General features: G+C 34.6%; 1 protein-coding gene across 7 annotated transcripts in view; it reads left to right on the top strand.

The window, feature by feature from the left end:
- Positions 1–175: 175 nt before the first annotated feature.
- Positions 176–22,500, top strand: part of LOC144978626 (otoferlin-like) — a 249,745-nt gene continuing 227,420 nt past the window's right edge. For 3 of the 7 annotated variants that reach the window (XM_078924969.1, XM_078924936.1, XM_078924946.1), the window contains exon 1: positions 235–500. The gene's annotated coding sequence lies outside the window, so the exon portion shown is untranslated. Of the gene's footprint in view, positions 501–22,500 lie in introns of all 7 variants that reach the window. The other 4 variants (XM_078924961.1, XM_078924929.1, XM_078924954.1 and 1 more) reach the window with 3 other exon arrangements.

Raw genomic sequence — 22,500 nt, 5'->3', positions numbered from 1 at the left:
GGTGTCGCAAAGGTTCAAGTCCAAATCACTCATGCAAAAAGATAAATTGTACAAAATAGTCAAGACATCGAAGTCAGCCAGGCTACAGGGCCGATTCAGAACTACTAGGCTCCTCGTCTACTATAGTATATGAGGATTTTTATTGCCCATACTCTCAACTCCTGTTCGGACTCTCACACCACTAGCTGTGTCGCGGTGAGTGGCACCACTTTTGATCTTCCTCTCGCTCTCCCCGACTGTGCCAAAGAGCGTCGAAGCACTACTCGGTTGACAGTACCAACATTCACTATTGTCACAACATCTCGGTGTCTCGCTATTCTTTGTAAACGAATACATAATATCAATTTCTTCCATTTGGAATATAGAATCAGTGTGAATTCTCATCCTTGGATTTCATAATTATACATTTGTTTGGATAATAAGATTGTTTTGTTTAATAGAATTGGCATCTGAAAAACGCATTTCAAAACCAAAGTTTGGGCAGATCGAGCAAATCAAGGGTAAGTCCGGCCACCTAAATGTTTTCATTTTTATTTTTATTTGACATTCATACGGTGCGTTTAAAAATGAAATAAATGTTTCAATACAGATTTTGATCGATGATGTATGTACTATTATTACGCAATTCGTTATAAACAATATAAAGTTCAATAGGAACCGTACAATTTATATTTCTTAGCTTATGAATCATCTAGAGGTATTTATTACCCAATTATAATGTATTCATTTCATTTATAATATGGCATCGAAAGATAACTATTAAAAAATATATATAAATAAACAGAATTGTAAAGTTAAAACACAAAGGACTTATTAGACATGAAACCACAAATTTTGTTTTTTGTTCTCCATAATATGTTTTTATCAACTTATGTCCCACTTTTTATAGCAACTTTTGATGCCATAATCTCATCGATTTAACTTATAAATTAACGAGTTGAAAAAAAACAACAAACAAACAAAAGAGAACAATTATTATATATTATAAAAAAAAAAACAACCCCCCAACCAGAAAAAAATCCCCGACAAAATATCAAAATACAAACAGACAACAGAAAACTCAAAACCCCTAACAAAACAACAGGATAAACAAGCAAAAAATAACAGCAGTAACAGTAAAACAATTCACAATTCAACCACCCGTCTCCAGAATCCCTCCTACCTCCCAAACATCCCTCTAATTCTTACTGTGCCTTAATAAAACTTGTAAAATGCATCCAACTAGTTGAAATCAGAAGTCTTCTTTTTCAGTTCTTATCACGGAGACCATAGATTGCTGATAAATATAGATAGATTTATTCTGTTAAAATACGATCTGAAAAGATATGTGTGAAGGCGCCAGGGAAAGCAAATAAGAAACAATCGAACCAAAAAGAAGAAAAAAAAATCCCCAGTGATCAGTTTGTTATCCACAGTTGACGTCGGACCAATTTTGGGATGTTTTTTTTTTATTTATTTATCTTTCTGCTTTGTCTGGCACTGATTCATACATACGGACGTGTACACATATGCAAGTCTGATATCCGAACCCACATATGGGCCTAGATTAACATTTGTGACTCTTCGCCTCAAAACGGTATTAAGTCGGGTTGGTTAAGATGTTGAAAATTGAATTTAGAGCCAGAAATATCAGACTTGTGTTGAGTTTGTATGTTTTATTGAGGAGAATGGATACCATATTCTAGGGTGCTAATGCCAACAATTATTTTTGATCAGTTTTAACATTTAATTCGGCTTTCAAGCATCTGGTTCGTTCCGACATAATACCGTTTTGAGACGATGGGTCACATTTGTTGTAATGGACAATATTTTGCGTCATTTAAAAAAAGTTTCCATTACAACAACGATGAGCCCATAAGGATTTGGGTTATCAGATCTACAAATAAGGGCACGTCAATACACACAGTTTCAGATATTTATCTTATACCAGTGCATACTCCCTAATTTGTTACTTTGTTAAAACACGGAAACTCTTCACAATTATTAAATGGAACTCATTTATACCTATCCACATTCATGCTGGTTTCCACTACTTTTTTCCGTGGTCAACGTGAGCTTGAGAGAGCCAGACCATCTACAAATGAAAAGCTTGAGAGCATTAAGACGTAATTGAATATTGCTGCTTTTGTTTTGTTACGTCATTGATCATACTCTTTAAAGTTTTAAAATGTTGTGTCTAAACAACAATGTCGTCACGTTGTACCAACTTTATGAATTCCGAAACTTTAAATCTGAAAAGAATTAAATTTAAATTGATGTAGGCTACATACATTGGGCGTTCAAACTGTATTTTCATGCAAATTTTCAGATTTTACAGATTTGAAAAAAAAAGCAAAACCCACAACAGCTCTCCCTCCCCCAAACCAACATGCACATAATAACAATAAGAGCGATAGCCAAACACAATTATTGTTGTAATTATGTGATGATTTGAGAGTAGTTCTACTACAACATGGAGACTATAACAGTTTGTGTTATCAGACCTATACATAAGTACACAATGCTCTAAATCCAACTAGATAGTGATTTAACAGAAGGACGCATTGCATAATATAACGTTTAAGTATCATGATTGTTTCATCTTCGTTCAATTCATCATAATCATCATCATCCTCCTCATCATCATCATCATCATTATCATCATCAAAACCATCATCATCATCATCATCATCATCGTCGTCATCATCATCATCATCATCATCATCATCATCATCATCATCATCATCATCACTATCATCATCACTATCATCATCATCATCATCATCATCATCATCATCATCATCATCATCATCATCATCATCATTGTCATCATGATATCCATCGTCGTCGTCATCGTCCCTGTACACAACATCACCATTTCATTACCAATATAAACTTCATCATATCACATTTTCAAATTTGAATAAGTTTAAAGTTGAAAATATGAAAAAAAGCAATTTCGTGGATCTGTTTTCTCCCTGCGTCACTTTTCCAACATTAAAACTATGTTTAATGCGCCAACAGCTGTCGGTTTTATTCCAATGATATGATACTGGTACTGCCACTCAACAAGGCTTTCTAATTTAATTGATAACCATTAGACCATCAAATAAAAATGGCATAATTGAACAAACCATTTGCGCAGTAATAATTATTGCATCAATCTATACTCTATATCTAGCAATTCGTTGCACTCGAAGTGTACATATATGCACGTCTGATATCCGAGATCCTACTATTGTATTTTCTATATTGTAATGCTATTCTGCCGTACTCTGGAAAAATACATATTTAAATATGTGCGAAGTCGCAGGTTTGAGGTTTTTTTTTTCCAAGATAAGGGCCATTTAAATCGATCGATATTTTAGGACGAGTTTTCGGGTCAAACTTTTAAATATGTGTTTTTCCAGAGTCTACTACTTATTGTTGTTACAAGGATGCGATTAGTTATCACCAAATTCTATAGAATATAATACAAGTCATGGCTAAATCTGTAACTTAGTTTGATAAGTTTTCCTATGTTAATTCTTCAAGCATATCATAACTCGAAAATAGAAGGACACTTTAATTTATCAACAGTATTATAAAAGCATCAGAATATGCATTGATGAAAAATGTCACCGCAGACTGACCCCAGAATATATTTTCACCTTTCTATTTATGTAAATCATTATGATAATTATCTTGTTGTCCCATTAACCAGCGACAGAAAACATAGTGTCCATTTAACCAATCTATCAATATGTACATCCATCTGTCTATCCATCTATAACATCCACCAGTCTATAGTATAATTATTGTCATTATTTTAATGATATCACGCGTTTCTTAGACTTGCCTGCAAGCATAATATACCGTTCCCAGCTCAACACAATTCCAATCTTTCACTCACCACGTCCGTTTAGAACATCTTCCCATTCATCCATTCATTTCTATATCCATTCATCCATTCATTTATCCATCCATCCATCCATCCATCCATCCAACAATCCATCCATTCATTGATTCACGCTCTCCCATCCACCCATCAATCTATCCTTTCATATCTCCACCAATTCATCCATCAGTCCATCATCCAATGTAATCAGCATTTCTCTATCCAAATCATCCATCAATCTATCCGTCCATCAATCGATCATGTCATCACTCTATCAGTCTACCCCTCCGTCCAATACCATGTTGTCTATCCAGACAAACCATCATCCGTCCATCAATCCATCAATTCATCCATCCATCCATCAGTCTATCATGTCATCTCTCCACCAGTCCATCCAACGGTCCATCACCATGTTGTCTATCCATACAATCCATTATCCATCCATCCATCCATCCATCCATCCATCAATCCATCCATCCATCCATCCATCCATCCATCTATCCATCCATCCATCCATTCATCCATCCATCCATCCATCCATCCATCCATCCATCCATCAATCCATCCATCCATCAATGCATCCATTCATCCATCCATCCATCCATCCATCTGTCATGTCATCACTCCATCAGTGTATCCACTATCCACCAGTTCCTCATCATGCTGTTTATCCAGACAATCCATCATCCATCCTTCACTCAATATATCCATTCATTCATCCATCCATCCATCAATCAATATATCAGTTCATTCACCTATTCATCTCTATCAATTTATCATTTTATCTCCCTATCAACGCATCCACTCGCTCACCATCCACTGCACTTTCCATGTTGTCTTTTCAGATTATCCAACAACAAACATATCCATCCCTCCATCACTCATCCATCCATCAATCTAAACATTTATCTATATATAAATCAAATGATCAAATCCAGTAGTCTCGATCTCCCGGGCTGTGTGCCTTAACAGGTCCATAGATCAACGGTAGAAGGCCGCACAGGAAACATTTAATCATTCCCAATGCGTTTAATAATCCGATTTAATAACGATTTAAAAGCTGCGTAGGGTTATATTATATTATTCAGGTTACATCTTGAGAGCGTTTTTGTGTGTGTGTGTGTGTTACTGTATTTGATTTTGATGTTTTTATTTACTTTTTGAATATTCATGGCGTACATTACAATTTTCATAAATTTAGGATGTACCAAAATAAAAAAAAAGGATGTTGTATCATCACGCGTGGGCAACTTAAAGTAGGCGATGAGCTCAAGGCATATTCATCGAGTCTGCAATTAAACAAAATATGTTCCTAACCCAATATTATATTTCTGCACTATAATATTATAAAAGAATGCGGATCCAGGACTATGAGGCTCGTCAGAAATTATGGCGATGCTTTCCATTCTCTATGACAGTAATTATAACAATAATATTAATATAATGATGATAACAACATAATATTGCAGAGAAATCGATACACTCTCCAATGTGCGGCTGAGTGTATTGTATTTCGCTTATCACCATATTAAGCATAATATCGTATTCTGCATCTAACGTTTAAAGCATTATCGGCAATGCTGACTTTGTCTAGAATCATATAATTTAATTCATTATCTGGATAACACCACACAAACCATTTTCCCCAGATGAACAATAACAGCCGTAAATATTTCAGTGGAGCCCAAGTCACTATTCACTTGGTAGAAACGGTTTCAGAAGGTTTCATGTTAGAGCATAGTCGAATCCCGTTTGAAAAGGATTAAGATTTTGCCATTGAATCGCGATGTTTAACCCGTTCAGTTAATAGACACAGTTTTACCGGCACACATTTTGTTGCAACAATAACAAGGGTGTGTTGTTTTGAGTGAAATCGACTATTTTAACGGGGGAACACGATAAATAGACAATGAAATATTGGTGCAAGCTTATTTGATTGTCTAAAACTTTTCCGTCCTCAGGGTAGCTAGATGTAATAGCAGTCTCGAGAGATGAAAATTAGGGGTTAAAATGTCACATGAATTAAACAATAGAAAATAAGACAGCATAAATGGTAAATAACTAGTCCCCATACTGGGATCAAAGAAATTTAAAATGATAGTAAAAAATAATAAAAGGTACAGTGCTGACACTTAAAAGAAAGAAAGAAAGAAAGAGAGAGAGAGAGAGAGAGAGAGAGAGAGAGAGAGAGAGAGAGAGAGAGAGGTGAGGGGGGGGGGGGCATGTATAAAGTCCAGCCCTTATATTCCTTGATTTAACTTTGTTTAATCACAACGGGTGTCCGTAATCTTTATCATCTGTTCTTCTTAATATAAGCTACATTTGGCCAATTCAAATTTATAACTCCTTTTCTCATTTTTTTTTTTGGGAATAAATTAATGCTGAACAGCGTATGTCCTTTTTCCTCTATTATCTTTGTCCTTCCGCCAAGCTGTTGCGTCCTGAATACTCGGTGCCTAAACTTTCACTGCCTAAGCATTTCTTGTCTCCTGAACGATCTCAGACCTACTACATACTTCGAAAGTGTGTGTTGAGTGTTGATTCTTTCGAGATACTGTCATGCAGACAACTTTATGATCAGGGAAATAAATAATCACGAGAAGTCGTTATTATATTATTCGAAAAAACGTGATTATCATAAAGATACTTATAGACCTGATGTGAAATGGAAAACAGTAATGTTAAACACGTTTTATTTACTCTTTAAAGATATTATTACGTGCTATTTGATATCGTCATTAAGAAAAGAAAAGCCGCCACCCTCCCCAATGAATAAATAAACAAATAAATATAATAAATAACTAAATGAATGAATGGGAAAATATTTAAGTTTCTGAACCCCCCCCCCCCCCAAAAAAAAAAAGAAACAAAAACAAAAACAAACAAACAAAAACAACAAAAAAAAACAAAAAACAAAAACAACAAAAAAAAAACAACAAACAAAACAAAAACAAAAGCAAAAAAAAAAAAAAAAACCCAAAAAACCCCCAGAAAACCGAAAGACCAAACCAAAACGAAACAAAAAAACCCCCAAAAAACAAACAAAACAAAACAAAAACCAAAGAGCGGGTGGTTGGATGGGAGCATCACCCTTGAATCATATACCTATGATGTTCGCATGGGTGTACGATCCGATAGTGATGTCGTTTCTTCTTCTCTTTACTAGCCTATCCTGCTTCTTTGGTTTGTGATTGTATTTTTGACAGGGGATATTTTTTTTCCTGTAAATCTTCTGCCTGTTTGTTCTTGGTTCTTTATAATTTAGCTTATGATATCTTTAGGTTATGATTTTGATTTACATTTGTACTATTTTTGTTAGATTGCTTGTTTTTTTGTTTCAGCGGTCTCTCATATAACCTCAATTGTGTTGGAAGAGACCTAAAGCAACAAACAGACAAACAAAAAAAAAACACCAAAGCTTTTAATTTCACATTTGAAATCGATACGATTAAGATAACACCCAACGCGTCATTTTCATTTTTTCATCAGCCCTTCAGAGCCATTAAGCCCATGAAGCAGGAATTCATCCTCGGTTTCTAGTTCTTGAAACGGGCAATATCAATTGCTGGCCACCCTTTGGATATGACACTGTTCTATCCCAACCCAACGTGACACCGAGTTTAAATATATATATATATATATTTTTTTTTTTTTTGTTTAACCCTGAAGAAAGTTATGAAGGATGGCGATCACCCCCTTCACAAATATATTATGTTCTCCATGAGGAGCCGTCGCCTTATATCTATAAAAACAAAGACAACACGTCACCTTAATTCATTTTTGCCACATGGTGTTCGAATTTTTAACGCCCAACTGTGATTTAAATTAAACACTATTTTTTAAATATACACACACAAGTTCGGACTAAAGGCCAATTTTATCAAATTAATATATAAAGTGTTGCTATTGGTTCTTGGTTGTATATTTTTACATTTTTGTGCATTTGCATATATATATATATATATATATATATATATATATATATATATATATATATATACATACATACATACATACATACATACATACATACATACATACATTGTCGCCATGGATTCTCAACTTTGTGTTTATACATTTTCATGCAAGCCACGTCTGTAAACGAATTTCCATTTTTTTATGAATAAAGTAGAATCTTATCTTATCTTATCTTAAACTTGATACTTTCAAAGATGTTTTAGTTTTAAGACTTTTAAACAAGTTCCCGATCAATCTATATTAACTATAAGTTTTCAAGCTAAAATGAAAGAGACGTTTTGTCATTACACCGTAGAATGAAGTGACTGAGGCCAAGTAACTAAGACCTACCCCAAAATACGCGTCCCCCCCTCCCCCCCCCCATAGATTGAACATTATTAAACAAATATTATGGTAAAATGTAAATTAATGAATGTGATAGATTTCAATCTTGCCCACAATATAAAAACTGAACATGGGATAAGTCATTTCAATGCCAAGGTATGGATGTTTAAAATTGTGGAGGGGTGAAATCTATCGAATGACGTACATTTTACCTTATTTTAATCTTGGATTTGGGGGGGGGGGGGGGTCACAAAATTTGGATGCTGGTCTCAGTCACTCCATTCCACGGTACTAAAATCATTTGGTGTGGTTATAGCAATGAGCAGCGTTGTGAGGAAAAAAATAAATAAATGACAAAGAACGAACGTACTCCATCCCCTCTTGCTAGCAAACCCCGGATAACATCACACTGCCTCACCCCCCCCCCCCTCTAATTTCCTCCTTTAATTCAGATCTTTCTATCACTCATCATTCATGCGAACAACAAATGTGCTCACTCTTAGAGACTGTAATTTGAATATTGCGTGGCATTATTAATCACTCATTACTCTTAGCTAATTAGCGGAATACACCATCGTTACCGGAGCTAAATAACGCTATTTTCCTGTTCCCTATTAGAAGGTACAAGGTCGGGTCATCAAACTTCATTGCCACTAATTGCATCCCTATTTAACATGAGGATAAAATCACTCGGGTCAAATAAAGAAAAAAATGGATAAAAAAGCCAGACAATAAACTAATAAAATACTTTCTTTTCTATTTTGATCAGAAAACTATCAAGAAACCAAGACAAAACCCATATCGTTTCCATGACTTTTTGACAAACTGAGGATCATATTAATCCATCAATATATTTATAAAATGAAAGTTATGTGGCCAAAACGAAAATAAGATGTCTTTTTTCAGTAGGCTATACTAAAGAAAAAAAAAAAGCTCGCATTACTTGGTGCCTAAATCACATTCCACATGTGACATTCAATTCGAATATCATAATTAGTCCATCAAAGCTCTACCAATGAAGTTACTGAGGCAAAGATAGCTGAGTGAATCTTCCATTGCACTTACCCCCTGATGACCCATGTTCGAACCCCACTGTCGGCATCTCACATTTTCCTTGAGTAAGAATCTTTGGCCAGTTTTCTCTTGGGATGAATAAAGATATTGAAAGGAATATATTTTTATCTAATGTCAAGAATATGAAAATGTGACTGAGAGTCAACGGTGCAATTCTTTGTTCTCTGAAATAACGATGCAAGCAATCATTTTAGCTTTTGATAGATAAATAAACTTAAAGTTTTCTAAAAAATATCGATTTTATTCTTAATATAGCTGCTCACGAAGAAGTTTTATGTCACATAGTCAATTAAATTTCCCAGTTTGTTTTTTTCAATCACACTAGAATCAGTTTTTGTTGTAGTTGCAACGATATACCCTTCTTTGAAAAACACTAAAAATGGTATCGGAATCGGATAACGCAGAATGCGTGAAATTAGGTAATCGAAACCAAATCACCCAAACAAGCCCTATGACATTTTCAAAACTAATTTCGAAGGAAACACCCTATTGAGAACCCATTTGAATACAACTCAGACGTTTTTCCTATTTTCTCTTTTTATTTTATTTTCAAATTTATTGAGCTTGACAGAAGGCATCTTATTTTTTTTACGAAACTAAACGGTCGGTCACTTTTTCAGAAATGTGAATGAAACATTGACACTTTTATAAATACAAAATTAGGAAATACACAGGAAAAAAAATGATTCGAAAATGGTTTGATCATGTGTTGACATTTCAAACCAATATGCCTTTTTTTGTGTTTTCTGAAAAATATCGTAATTTGGTTGCTACCATAAAGTTGGCCCCAGAGCGAGTGGCCTCAATAGGGAATACAACAAAGCAACAGGCGGCGGGAGGCGGCATCAAATTGGAGCCATTAAACGGTTACTGTCGCGATAGCACGGAACACATCTATTGTTTTGTACCACAGAACATTGACTGGCAGATGATCAATTTATGACTCGGGATCAGTGTACATTGAATTGAGCAGTTATATTATCGCATAGAATACTTGTTTTAATGATTGTGACGCACTTGCTCTCACTTTTGAATACCAACGTAATGCCGTTGTTGACGATGATTCTTCCACAAGGAATAACGGGTTTATTCCCCAATATTTTTAGTAACCTGTCATATTAATCATTAACAACTGTTTTCACCACCACCACCACCACCACCACCACCTTCACCACCACCACCACCACCACCACCACCACCACCACCACCACCGCCACCACCACCACCTTCAACACCACCACCACCACCACCACCTTTGCAAGTCTGATAACCGATTACAATTATGGGCCTGCTTTAATATTGTTGTTATACACGCTATTTTGCGTTGGTTTGAGAGTATTTCCAGTATAACAATAAGTCCATAACAAATTGGTTATCGGACATGCAAATAAGTATCCGTCGGCTACAGTATTATTGCATAAAGAGAACATATCTTTAAAAAAAAGGGGAAAAAACAAGACAAAAAACAAAAAAACAAGCCAAAAAACAAAACAAAACAACAAAAAATAAACAATACCCGCCCCCCCCCCCCCAAACAAACAAAAAAACACACAAACAAGCAAACAAACAAATCGGCATTGTGTTAGAGTAAGTGAAAAGTAATTTGTTTTTAAGATCTTAACATAAAAAGCGTGTGGGTTTTACACGGCATTTTTATAACATTTTAATATTAACAACTAGCACCTTGCAACTAATCATTTGTATAAATAAACTTCATAAATTTACTGCATTCATAAAACTCTGATTTAATCAATAATTTATTTCGTTTCCAGACTATAAATTTTAATTTGATACGATTTTGGCACATAACGTTGTGATCATTTGTATGCTGACTACATAATGTAAAAATTGTCATGAAGTACTTACTTGGTCACTCATGCATTTCATTAAAAGTCTATGATAACATTGACCAATGCCCATTCCTAGGTGGTAGACAATTTCAAAACGACGTAAAGTCAAATAGGAGCTACTACGTAATTGACAGCTAGCTGGATTACAGCGCACGCAGTTTGTTTTATCATACATACCTAAGCATTTGAGCAGTGTACGTGTTGTTATTAACAATCTGGTATGAGCCTCTTTATATCATCTCATATTTCATTTATCATTTCATTTTGATTTGGCTATTTTTTATTGTGGACAAACAGCGTTTTTTGTAGGATTACTCTTGACATGAGGTGTTTTGACGGTAACTGCCGCTGGTCAACGCTCGAGAAGGGGGTTATAAAAAGGGATAAAGGGTCTGACTATTCAAACGAATTACTTACAACTGCATGGGTCATCGCGCCTCTATGTTTGAGGGTCTTGTTAATAAGAATTGACAAGGAACAGCTGTAGACTAGCATTAGTCTGACTAGCGAGCAAGCGACAGAGTTCGAAAGTGTGTTGTTTCCTTGAAGTTTGCATTTGTAACCCACCGACTCAGATTGGGCTTGATGACCGGTTTTATGTTTCTTCGGTTGTTGACACTGGTCTTTCTTTTTCTTTCCACCCTTTATCAATTTATGAAGGAAAATTGTCCGTTTGCTCAAATAACATTTTCTAGTTATCCGATGAGAGGTTATCTATTAAAAAAAACAAACTAGACGTCTATTTATGTGTGAAAAAAAATACACTTTGGAAAAGTTCGGTATTCTTAAACCGATGCAGAAGTGATAAAAAGTAATAAGTTTACAATCACCTAGATTTTACACATTTATGAAGTAAGAAAAAAACTTTAGTGAGAGCAATTGGTTAGAATATAAATGGACCAATTTAGGTATAGATACGTGATGTTTGTTTGTTGAAGACAAACGTTTCCGATTGTTTTATGTAAGTCTTTGTAGTTTTGATTACAAAACCCTTATTTAAACCCTAAAGATAGTGGATGCCATGTCAGATTGGAGGATTGGATTGTCATTGTATTATAGTCCTCAATTCTAAAAAAAGCACATTGATACCCAAATTTTGACATATACAAATATAGATAGGTTTGTAATGACCACATTGAGATTTTAAAAAATAGTCCAAAAAAGTCGCCCCTCAAATATCGATTGACTTTTCTGGCCAAATTAAAAAAAGAACCAACGTAGCTTTCCTAAGTAGGGCAATCAACTATAATGTCTTGATAAAAAATACCTGGCTCAAAGTTTTTAATGAAATCTTTCCCGGTTGGCATCTTTCTATAGCCTGCAGAATAAAGAGGCTTTTGAATTAATATTGCCTAGACGCTATTCAATTCAATCGATTTTTTCAAGCCTATGATTTACGGGGAAAACTCAAGGAAATGGCCTAAATGTAATGGGAAATGCTAAAAAAGAAGGAGTAGGGAAGTTTTAATGCAAAGAATTAATTTATACCGATGTAGAAGGAACTAAGTTGGCATCCTTCAGCTCTTTGTTATTGTTTTTAGATAGCCATTTTTTGGACTAGTTCTCACTAAATTCTATCAAAATCAAACTATAAACTTTCAAGAGTTACCGTTGTTTTGTGTGTTGGTACGTTATAACCGACTTGCGGATATTGTGAGTAATTTACCCAAACGCATAGCTTCAATAGAGCCATACCACATTTATTTCTATGTCCGTTCTACTCTGTATAATATCATCTGACTGTCAACTGGTCTGTCGATCACTCTTTCTTTCCTCCCATCCTGTCTCCCTCCCTCTTACTCTCGTTTTCTCTCTCTCTATCTCTCTCCCTCTACCCCCCCCCCTTCTCTCTGTGTCTCTTTATTTTTATTTCTTACACATTAATTATTATTAATAAGTATGTATTTTTGCTCCCACACTTTCTCCACACATCAACCACTCTCATGTAAACAATACAAAATGTTATGCATTCGGATTAGCGGTAAGGAAATTATAAGTAAATGCTATAATGTAAAATTACGTTTTGAAAAAGCAGATAGAGAGCAGAGCGATTAAGAAGAAGAAAAACCCCATCTTTGACAAAGTGACTAACTCAATACAAAACAACCCAATCATCCTCCAATGATAGAAATGTATTTAAAAATAGATTTTACCCACAAAGCTCATGGACCATGAGTCCATCCCAGTTTATGCACCACGAAATGCCACCTTTAAAGAAAATAATTCTTCGCGGAAGTCCCAGGTTTGAGAGGCCAAGATGAACGTCATTTAAATCGATTTGAAGGACTAGTTTTCTGGCCAAATTTTTAAATACGAGTTATTTTCAGAGGACGGCAGCTAACTGGTTAATGTTGGGTGGAAGAAGGGCACGAACAATCATCTCTGTAAGCGGATTAGAGACGTGTGGGTTTACTCGTGAGTTGGATACTCTACCAGCCAAGCCAATACCCCCCCCCCCCTCCCCACCCATCTACCCCCACCTCACATACAAATGGGACCAAACATCTCAAAACGATACCATTTTGGGGGTAAGGTTGAAACTGAATTTTAAGGTTAGATTATCACATTTTATTGTAGCTTATTTAAATGCCGTCATTGAGGCAAATGAATTTTGATTCTTAAATTTAATAAAAATATCCCAAAGCGCTTCACAAGGGGTCTATAGCTAACAGCAAAACTTAAAATGTAGAACGAGACATGACGCCTGTTGGTACTACGTTTTTTTCCCTTACAGAGACAATGCTGTTAACAACTAGCTACTCATTTACCTCCCGAGTACGTTGAGAGAATGTGAGTAAAGAGTCTTTTCCAAGGACTTAACTATGCTTCGAAGGCAATTGCCATACCACACGACCATAGCCGCTCAGACCACATAGCTGCATTTTGATTTGAAACACAATTTTCCTAATCTTCCTATTTATTCCGACGTACTACCAGATCGCTATGATAGGTTACAAATGAGGGACATTCATTGTACTGGCCCATAAAAAAGTAATTTAACTTTTTCCAATCACGGGAACGGATAAAAATTCGGTCAAAAGCCAAAGTTATCAATCTCTCTGAGCCTCTTGCCAACTCCATTTTAACCGAAAACTCGGCTACTCGTAAACATTTATGTGTTGTTTTACTCGCTTAAATACGTCGTAAATAGGCAATTACCATCGAATTTTTGGTCTTGTTCATCTCTCGTTTTAATACGTTTCTAGTTTTTTTCTTTGTTCTTTTTACAGGAACTCCGATTTAAAGAGGGGGTTTTCAAAAGAATTGAACTCTAAAATCTAAAAATCTAATGATGGCCACTTAATTAAATGAGGTTTAATGAAGCTCTAGATAAATTGTTTGTCTTTTGGGAAGAAGTTGAAAACACTTCTAAATATCTCAGGTCATCTAAGCGCCAGGAAAAACATAAGAGGATATAATTTGATTAAAGGATGAACAGAAGACCAAAGCATACGTGTGTCATTGTACCAATAAGTATAATACAGATGTACTTTGAAAAACAAACCATAAAAATAGGTTTTGGCTAGATAACATCATAATTGTTAAATTTTTTTAAAAATTCAATGTCGGCAATGAAATGCTGTACAATGGGAAACTATTTTTAAAAACTTTGGCCAAAAAGATTATATTCCGAGTATAGATTGAGAGGACCCTCGGCTTGTTACAAAGTACCAGCACTAAGCCTTCTAAGAAGGCTAAGGTTTTAAACTCTTTGACAGTCCTGCCGTACCATGAATAGACACATTCTAATTTTTTTGCCAAAATACTCGTCCTTTCAATATCGATAGGTTATAATGGCCACCACCTTCTTTATATATATATATATATATATATATATATATATATATATAGATATATATATATATATATATGTGTGTGTGTGTGTGTGTGTGTGTGTGTTTGAATGAATAATAGAACGAAATAATTTTTTGAGTCCCGAGATCGCGGACAAGAATAATTTTTAAAATTTATTGAAAAAGATATTGAGTCTGTGTTTATCGACGAAATGACAAGGTTCATCTTTTAATAATGGTTAGTGAAATATTCCATGACACACGTCATCTCATTGTTCAAGTTAACACAGGCCTTATATTACTCGAGTATTGATTTTGTCGGTTTGTATTTTGAATAAGTAAATGAAGCACGATAGAATGAATAAATAGATGATGAATGAACGAACGAGCGAACGAATGAATAAATGAACAGTTGTTGACTGGAATACATTTTTTTCCATGTTTTAATGTCCGGTTGTTAGTGAACATCGTCTAATCGGTGAAATCCGGAGGGAATGAATACCAAGTATAGGAAATAGCAGTCGCTTAATTTATTTTCAATACCAAGTTTGGAGTTGTAATATAGTTTTCAGTATGTTTTTTTAAATTTTTAGTTAAAATAAAAATAAAATAGATATGAACATTTATATAGAGCATTTCTCTGGATTAATATGCTCAGTGAGTTCAACAATGTTTCATTTATTATCCCAAAAGGCCATATGGAACAATATTGCCATTTCATACCGTGTGCGTTGGCGTCCTTTTTGGGTTAGCACTGTAGCCAGGTACTCATTCAAACCTAGGACTTCAAATCGTCATTGAAGTCCCAGGTATGATAATTTTTGAACAAATTAGAGTCATTTTAATCAATCGATATTTGATCCAAGAGTTTTCTGGCCAAATCTTTCAAACCGTGTTTTTTCAGAGCCGGCAGAATATCATGATATTATAAGAGCCAAAGTCCCAAACGGATCTAGGCGGTGGAGACACGAGACAAATCAAATCTAAATTAATCACTTAACTGCCTGCTCTGGAAAAACTCGCATTTAAGAATTTGGCCAGAAAACTCTTCCTTCTAAATATCGATTGGTTTAAATGACCATCATCACGGCAAAATCTCTCAGACCTGGGACTTCGTGTCGTATAAATTTTCTTTATAACGAAAAAAAGATTATACGGTTCTCAAATTTCAAAAAATCTAACATTTCACATTTCCGGTAAACGTTCTGCGCCTGGTTTGGCCAGACAAGATACTGGATTTAGGTGGAGATCACATATCAAGCTTTGCTAACATTTTACAGATGGACATTTACACATTTCGGATTTCCGATTTATTAGACCATAAATAAAACTTAGTAGCATATTTAGTTTCAGCATATTTGTGTTTTCTTTTACATGTTGTCTGATGAAGGGAAACTATGAAACCTAATATTCACTTGTGCCATTTTTTATTGATGCCGAAACTGTTTTTTGTCTAATCTTTTTCTGAAATCTTGGGCTCGAGTAGCCCATTTCAATCACAGATCAAAGAGTATAATGTATTAACTTCAGGAAAAAGCCTCCATACCATATCTGGTCTGTCTTGTTATCAAGTAAATGAATAACGATGCCCATTCTATCCGTGATCCTGTTGTAATTCATTTTAATTTCTAAAAAATAGATAACCAGAATAAATCTATGTGTCGATCGTTATGCAGGGGCAAGGTGGTGGAGTGGGTAAGGCATAACACTACAACATGAGGCATATTGAATCTCAAAATATAAGACAATAAGGTTTTAGTTGTAAGACAGCAGAATGTCAACAGAACGATGTCAGCGCAATTTTTTTTTTTAAATCGATATATCATTCTAAATTATAATGCTGATGCTATACGAAGCACACAAGTAATTAATAGATCACACAACATTTGTAAACAAAAACAATTCGGAATGTGACAAAACTCGTTTTTTTCATTTTGGTCAGAAAAATAATGACGAAAAATATATGTGGATTAAGATAGCAGTCGAGTTGTCAAATGTATCAAATTCTGAGAGACTTTGTAACAGGTTTAAGAAAACTTGACAAGTAGAGGGTCATCTGCTTAAATAAATCATTGATCTTTGAGTAAAACAATTCTGGCAAAATGAAATAAAAGTATTTTGTCATTATACAACAGTAAAGCTTTGGGGGCTCATCTGAAATATTTTAGCTTAACAAAACATAAATATAAAATGTTATCACTCCATCTATTATTTGAAATGAATAGAAATTGTGGTAGTGGCAGAACACACCAGAAATGTGTTTATCTTGGAGCTAGGTATGTAGAGGTCTACGCACCATCATTCATTGTGTCAACCTATGAATTAGATTTTTAAAGTATTCTTTTCACTGGGGCATTTTCAATGAGCTAAGGGTCTATTTATGGTATTTTACGTAGGACTATATGAAACCAGTTCAGAGAGGAAAACACGACTAAAGAAAATAGAAAGGAATAGATGTGAATAGTTATTATCCCAATCCTTACAAATCGCTGAAACTTGTTGACAACGAGTCGGAGAAGGAAAGAAGAAATGTCCTTTTATTAAAAAAATAATAGTTTGCTGTCTATTTCAATTTAAGTCAAGTCAAATATATATTGTCATTGCTACCTGTTTTAATTCTCGAGTTGTTCAAACGAATCCATTCGCCGGATAACTTTGATAAACTTATGTTTGATTTTTCCATAGATAAAGATATTATCATTATTATTATTATTATTATTATTATTATTATTATTATTATTATTATTATTATTATTATTATTATTATTATTATTATTATTATTATTATTATTATTAAGTAAAGAGTCAAGCAAACATCTCAATATGTAAAAAGAATAGACATTACAATTTAAATGATTTTGAATTATACCCATTTCACAATTTTTATGTTGGACTGAACTGACTGATAACAGTTGAACTCAATGTTAATGAAACAGAGACATTTTATGATTGGATTATCTGTATTATATACATTTATTAATTATCTTTATGACATAAACACTTTTAACAACGATAGAGGAAAGTATTCAAATGCAGTACCAAATAAAATCAACGCCCATTTTTAAAAATCTCCTGAGTTAATGGTATCAAAGTTTTTCTGATGACGATGCAACACAACGGAAACAGTAAAAGGAGCAAAAATAATAAAACTGATGGTCAAAAACAATTATCAGATCTTATCACTCACTAGTTAATTAAAGCGGACTAACATTTACTTTTAAAGGCTCAAAATGTTCTGCACTATTCTTTCGTATAGAGACGGTCCACTCAAAAATAATAATACAGTATTAAAATTTTGGCCAGAAAACACGTCCATCAAATTATGTTATCGATCGATTTAAATGATAATCGATCGATTTAAATGATAATCGATCGATTTAAATGATAATCGATCGATGCTTGAAGAACGACAGGAAAACCCAGGTTTGAGAGTTTTTGACATTTCCTTAAGAGCTGAATTGTCCTTGCCTGGTTCGAATGTACTTCTGACCTCAGACTTGTTAAAGATTTTTCTTATCTATGAGTATTTCTACCACAAAAGCAATATAAAATATTCTGCTTTTGAAATTAAGAAGCCACATAGAGTAATTGCTAAATATTATTTTAGACACAAAATCACGAAATCCACATCTCGTTCCCATATTTCAGATACCTTAGCGTGCTTCAAATAAACTCTAATATTAAAATCGCAGAAGATGTTCATAAAAATCAATAATGGAAAGTAACAAAAATCCTTATAAAATACGTAAGCATTTACAATTAAGGTCTGATATTAAATCTAATTAAATAACTTGTGCATTTATATAACGCAAGATCCACTAAACGTGCTCAAAGCACTTTACATGGGTGTCTAGCCAACAGCAACACTTAACGATAAGTCCCAGGTTGAGAATATTTGACAAAATGAGGGAAATTTCAATCGATCGATTTTTGAAAGACTAGTTTCCTGGACAAAATTTAAAATACGTGAATTTTCATTGTACGACAGTGCTGTCTTAGTTAAAACGGTAAGGCCTCCAATTAAAACCAGGTAAATGATTGAAATAAATATGATTTGGAATTGAATCCGGTGTCGCTAAACATCTTTCACGCGGTTGAGCAAGTAAACAAACACAAAACTCGAATTTACCAGACAAGCATACTCCGAAATACATCGTTTTACTTTGGCTAAAAAAATATTACTCCTCATGTAATATCAACGAAGTCTCTGGTTTAAGTCTTTTTGGTTGTTGTTGATAGATTGGGGTTAATTGATCATAAGTGTCGGTTTAAAGTAAACATTTCCAGCTAGAATTTAAAATATAGGGGCTTTGTCATTGCAAAGCAGTATTGCAATACACACGAATAGTGAACTCCTTTTGAAAAATAAAGTAAAATTATAAAGACTATCTGCACGTCAACTTTTCAACCGATGTTTTGAACGTTAAAAAAGAAGTTTATAAAACTATTCCAAACTTGAAATATTAGTGACGTTACCTATCTAAAACGAGTTTTTAAAATTGCAATCATCATGTGTAAGACATCCAAAACTACGTTGCTTTAGAAATCTACATCTACCTTAGACGCTGTTTAAAGTTCTATCGTAGCCTCTATTTACTCATTTACGTAACTCAATCCTCCTGTTCTTTGCAATGTAAAACTAATTACACAATGCCACTTGGGACTACCCCGCTCTCGTGTAATGAACAAATCGAGTATTTAGTCCTGGTAAGCGATAGCACACTTCCGACCTCTACATGTTTTGTTTTGGTTATTTTTCTTTTAACTGATCGCTTTTCATTATCAAATTGAATCGATTTTGAAAATTTGATATTAAAAAAAAATATTTAAATACATTTTAAATTCTTATATTGTATACAATGACCGGTGACTGCATAGCTGACCATAATCGCAAAACTCTGCCCTGGCACTATGTCTTTGGTAGAGTATATTATGGATAACTCACTTGATTTGAACCTAAGTACCTGGCCACAGACAATAAAGAAGCATTGAACAGAAAATTGTTTGCAATTAAAAATGAATTATTTCCCTATGGACTGGTTGAAGTCTAAAGTTTGATATCTTGTTTTGACAAATTGAGAGTCATATAAATCGATGGAATTTGAAGACAAAATTATCTGAAGAAAGACTGTGCTCTCACTCTGATATACTCTGAAAAACAAACAAACAAACAAACAGCAACCAAACAAACAAACAGCACCGTAACATTTTTAGCCATAGAACTCTTCCTTTAAATGTTATCAATTAAAATAAACCTCATCCTCCCATAAACTCTCAAATTGGCCAAACATTTTTAATGCGTTTTCCCCCCAGAGGACCGCAGATATGGTATTAAATAAGTGGTTTATAAAATGCGATTGTTTGAGGGGGGGGGGGGGGTGAGAAGTCACATATATCATTCTTAATGATATGTTTAGTACATTAAAAAAACGTTTCCCCTATCAGGTTCACGGTGACATATTACCATATTGAACGGTTGTACCACATATTTAGGTCGTTGTCATAAAAGGTCAAATTTTTTGACCTATACGCAACAAGCTGCTTGATTTGATCGTACCGTTTTGTTAAATGTTAAGTTTTTATTTATCGGTTGTATAAAGGTCATACCTTAAATCTACTCAATACACGAACATGTCATAGATCTAGAACGTGTTTTCGATTTTCATCAAATTAAAGGAATTCCACAAGGCGGAGTGAAGTAGATACCAGAAATTAAATTATTAAAAATACATTTTAGCTTTTTTGCAACTTTAGAAATTACACTCATTCCCCTTAAATAACCAGTTATCTGATGTCTACTTCGTATTATAATAGCGTCTTATTTTTTCCGTTATTTTCTCTCTCGTCCTATATTAGATGTGTAACGAAAGCCAGAAATTTTTATTATGGTCGGTGACGGAATAGCTTGCTATGAACGCAAAAATGGACGGCAATGTGGAAATTTCCATTGGAAGCGAAGTTTTAAAGGACCCCAATGAATGAACGCCTGGGTTGAACAGCAGCAATCGCTATCACCGGGTCACATCGAAAACTCCCCCCCCCCCTTCTAAAATACAGACATGACTGAAGGAAACTAAGAGATTCAGAGGCCTGCTTCAACTGACAGGGGGTCATGAGTAAGCAGAGCACACTGTCTTTCACTAAATGTCCCTGTGATAAGTCTTATTACTGAGGGTTGCGAGACAGTCCCGAGAGCAGTGATGAAATCAAACAATGGGTCGACAACCAACTGGAAATGCTGCCATACAAAACTGTAAGTACCACGATCGCAAGATTTTGGCACTGGTACTGTATCCTTGATTAATACACTTTACAGGCATTAACCGCTCGACTCGGATGTGAATGAGTAGCAGATTGTAGACAATTATGGACATTGTACCAAAAAGGACGCTTAAAATTGTATAAAAGAGGATATTAGTTCCATACTGACTGCAGGGGATAACGAAGAATTGTATATGTAAAGCGCATTAAGCGTGATTAATCCTTCAAAATGCGCAATGGTTTTAATCAAAGTACATTTAATTTTCATAACGGCTATAATTTGATGATTCAACACATAAATTCCTTTCAGTCGGAATTGGCATAACGATCCGAGATCGAAACAAGGATTCATTAATTCATATTTTATTTTCATTTTTGTTTCCTGTACGGGAATGTTTTTAGTTTGCTTCCACCGTAAAACACTTCTCTCTTCTATTTTTCTCTTTCAGTCTCTAACTGTAATCGATTTGATTTTCAAGTTGTCGATCGATGCTTCGTTTGAAAACATTATTCAAACCTGCCTGGCGTGACAGTGTCATTAAACGTTGACATTACAAACACACGACGCTTAAGTGCAATGTCATATTGAACACAACACAATAAGATTCAATAGCATCTGACTTTTCATCTCAAAACAGTGTTATGTCAGGGTGAATCAGTCGGGTAAAACTGAGTCTTGAGCTGAAAGTGAAAACAAACGCCCAATTTAACCAATTGACTGCCGTACCCTGGAAAGACCCGTATTTAAAAATTTGAGCAGAAAACTCGTCCTTCAATTATTGATCGATTCAAATGACCCTCATCTTGGAAGAAACTCTCACACCTGGCTGGGAGCTCGCGAGGTTTTCCTTCAATTCTCACAACTGAGAGTTTTTCTTTCTTCCAAAATGAGGTTCATTTAAATAGTCGATATTTGAAGACCGAATTTTCTGTCCAAATTTTTAACTACGTGTCTTTCAAGAGTTCTGCAGTTAACTGATTATTGTTTCCTAAACATCAAAAAACTTTAATTTTCTAATTTCTATCACTTTGACTAAAACCGAGTTCACCGAGTTCATTCCGACATGATAGCAGATTGACCCAGTAGCTCTCATACGGATGGAACGAAATGTGCACTAAAACAAGTATTGGATATATTCTATATAGACGTTTAGAAAATTCAAAGATGAAAAAAACGTTGGTGAAAACACTGCCCATTGGTGCCCACCTCCTATAGTCTCTGGTTCAATCTCCACTGATGTCCACCTCCCATAGTCTCTGGTTCAATTCATTATGTGGTAGTGACGTTGCAAGATGAATAAACAAAAACATTTGTCGAACACCTACATCTACATATACCTACTATTGGTGGAAGAAGAAGAAC

The sequence above is a fragment of the Berghia stephanieae genome, chromosome 1 (genome assembly GCF_034508935.2).
Source record: "Berghia stephanieae isolate SIO BIC M18660-M18661 chromosome 1, UCSD_Bste_1.3, whole genome shotgun sequence".
NCBI classification, from domain to species: Eukaryota; Metazoa; Mollusca; class Gastropoda; order Nudibranchia; family Aeolidiidae; genus Berghia; species Berghia stephanieae.
Note: the sequence above shows the minus strand (reverse complement) of the source record. Positions and strands in the feature narration are given on the sequence as shown.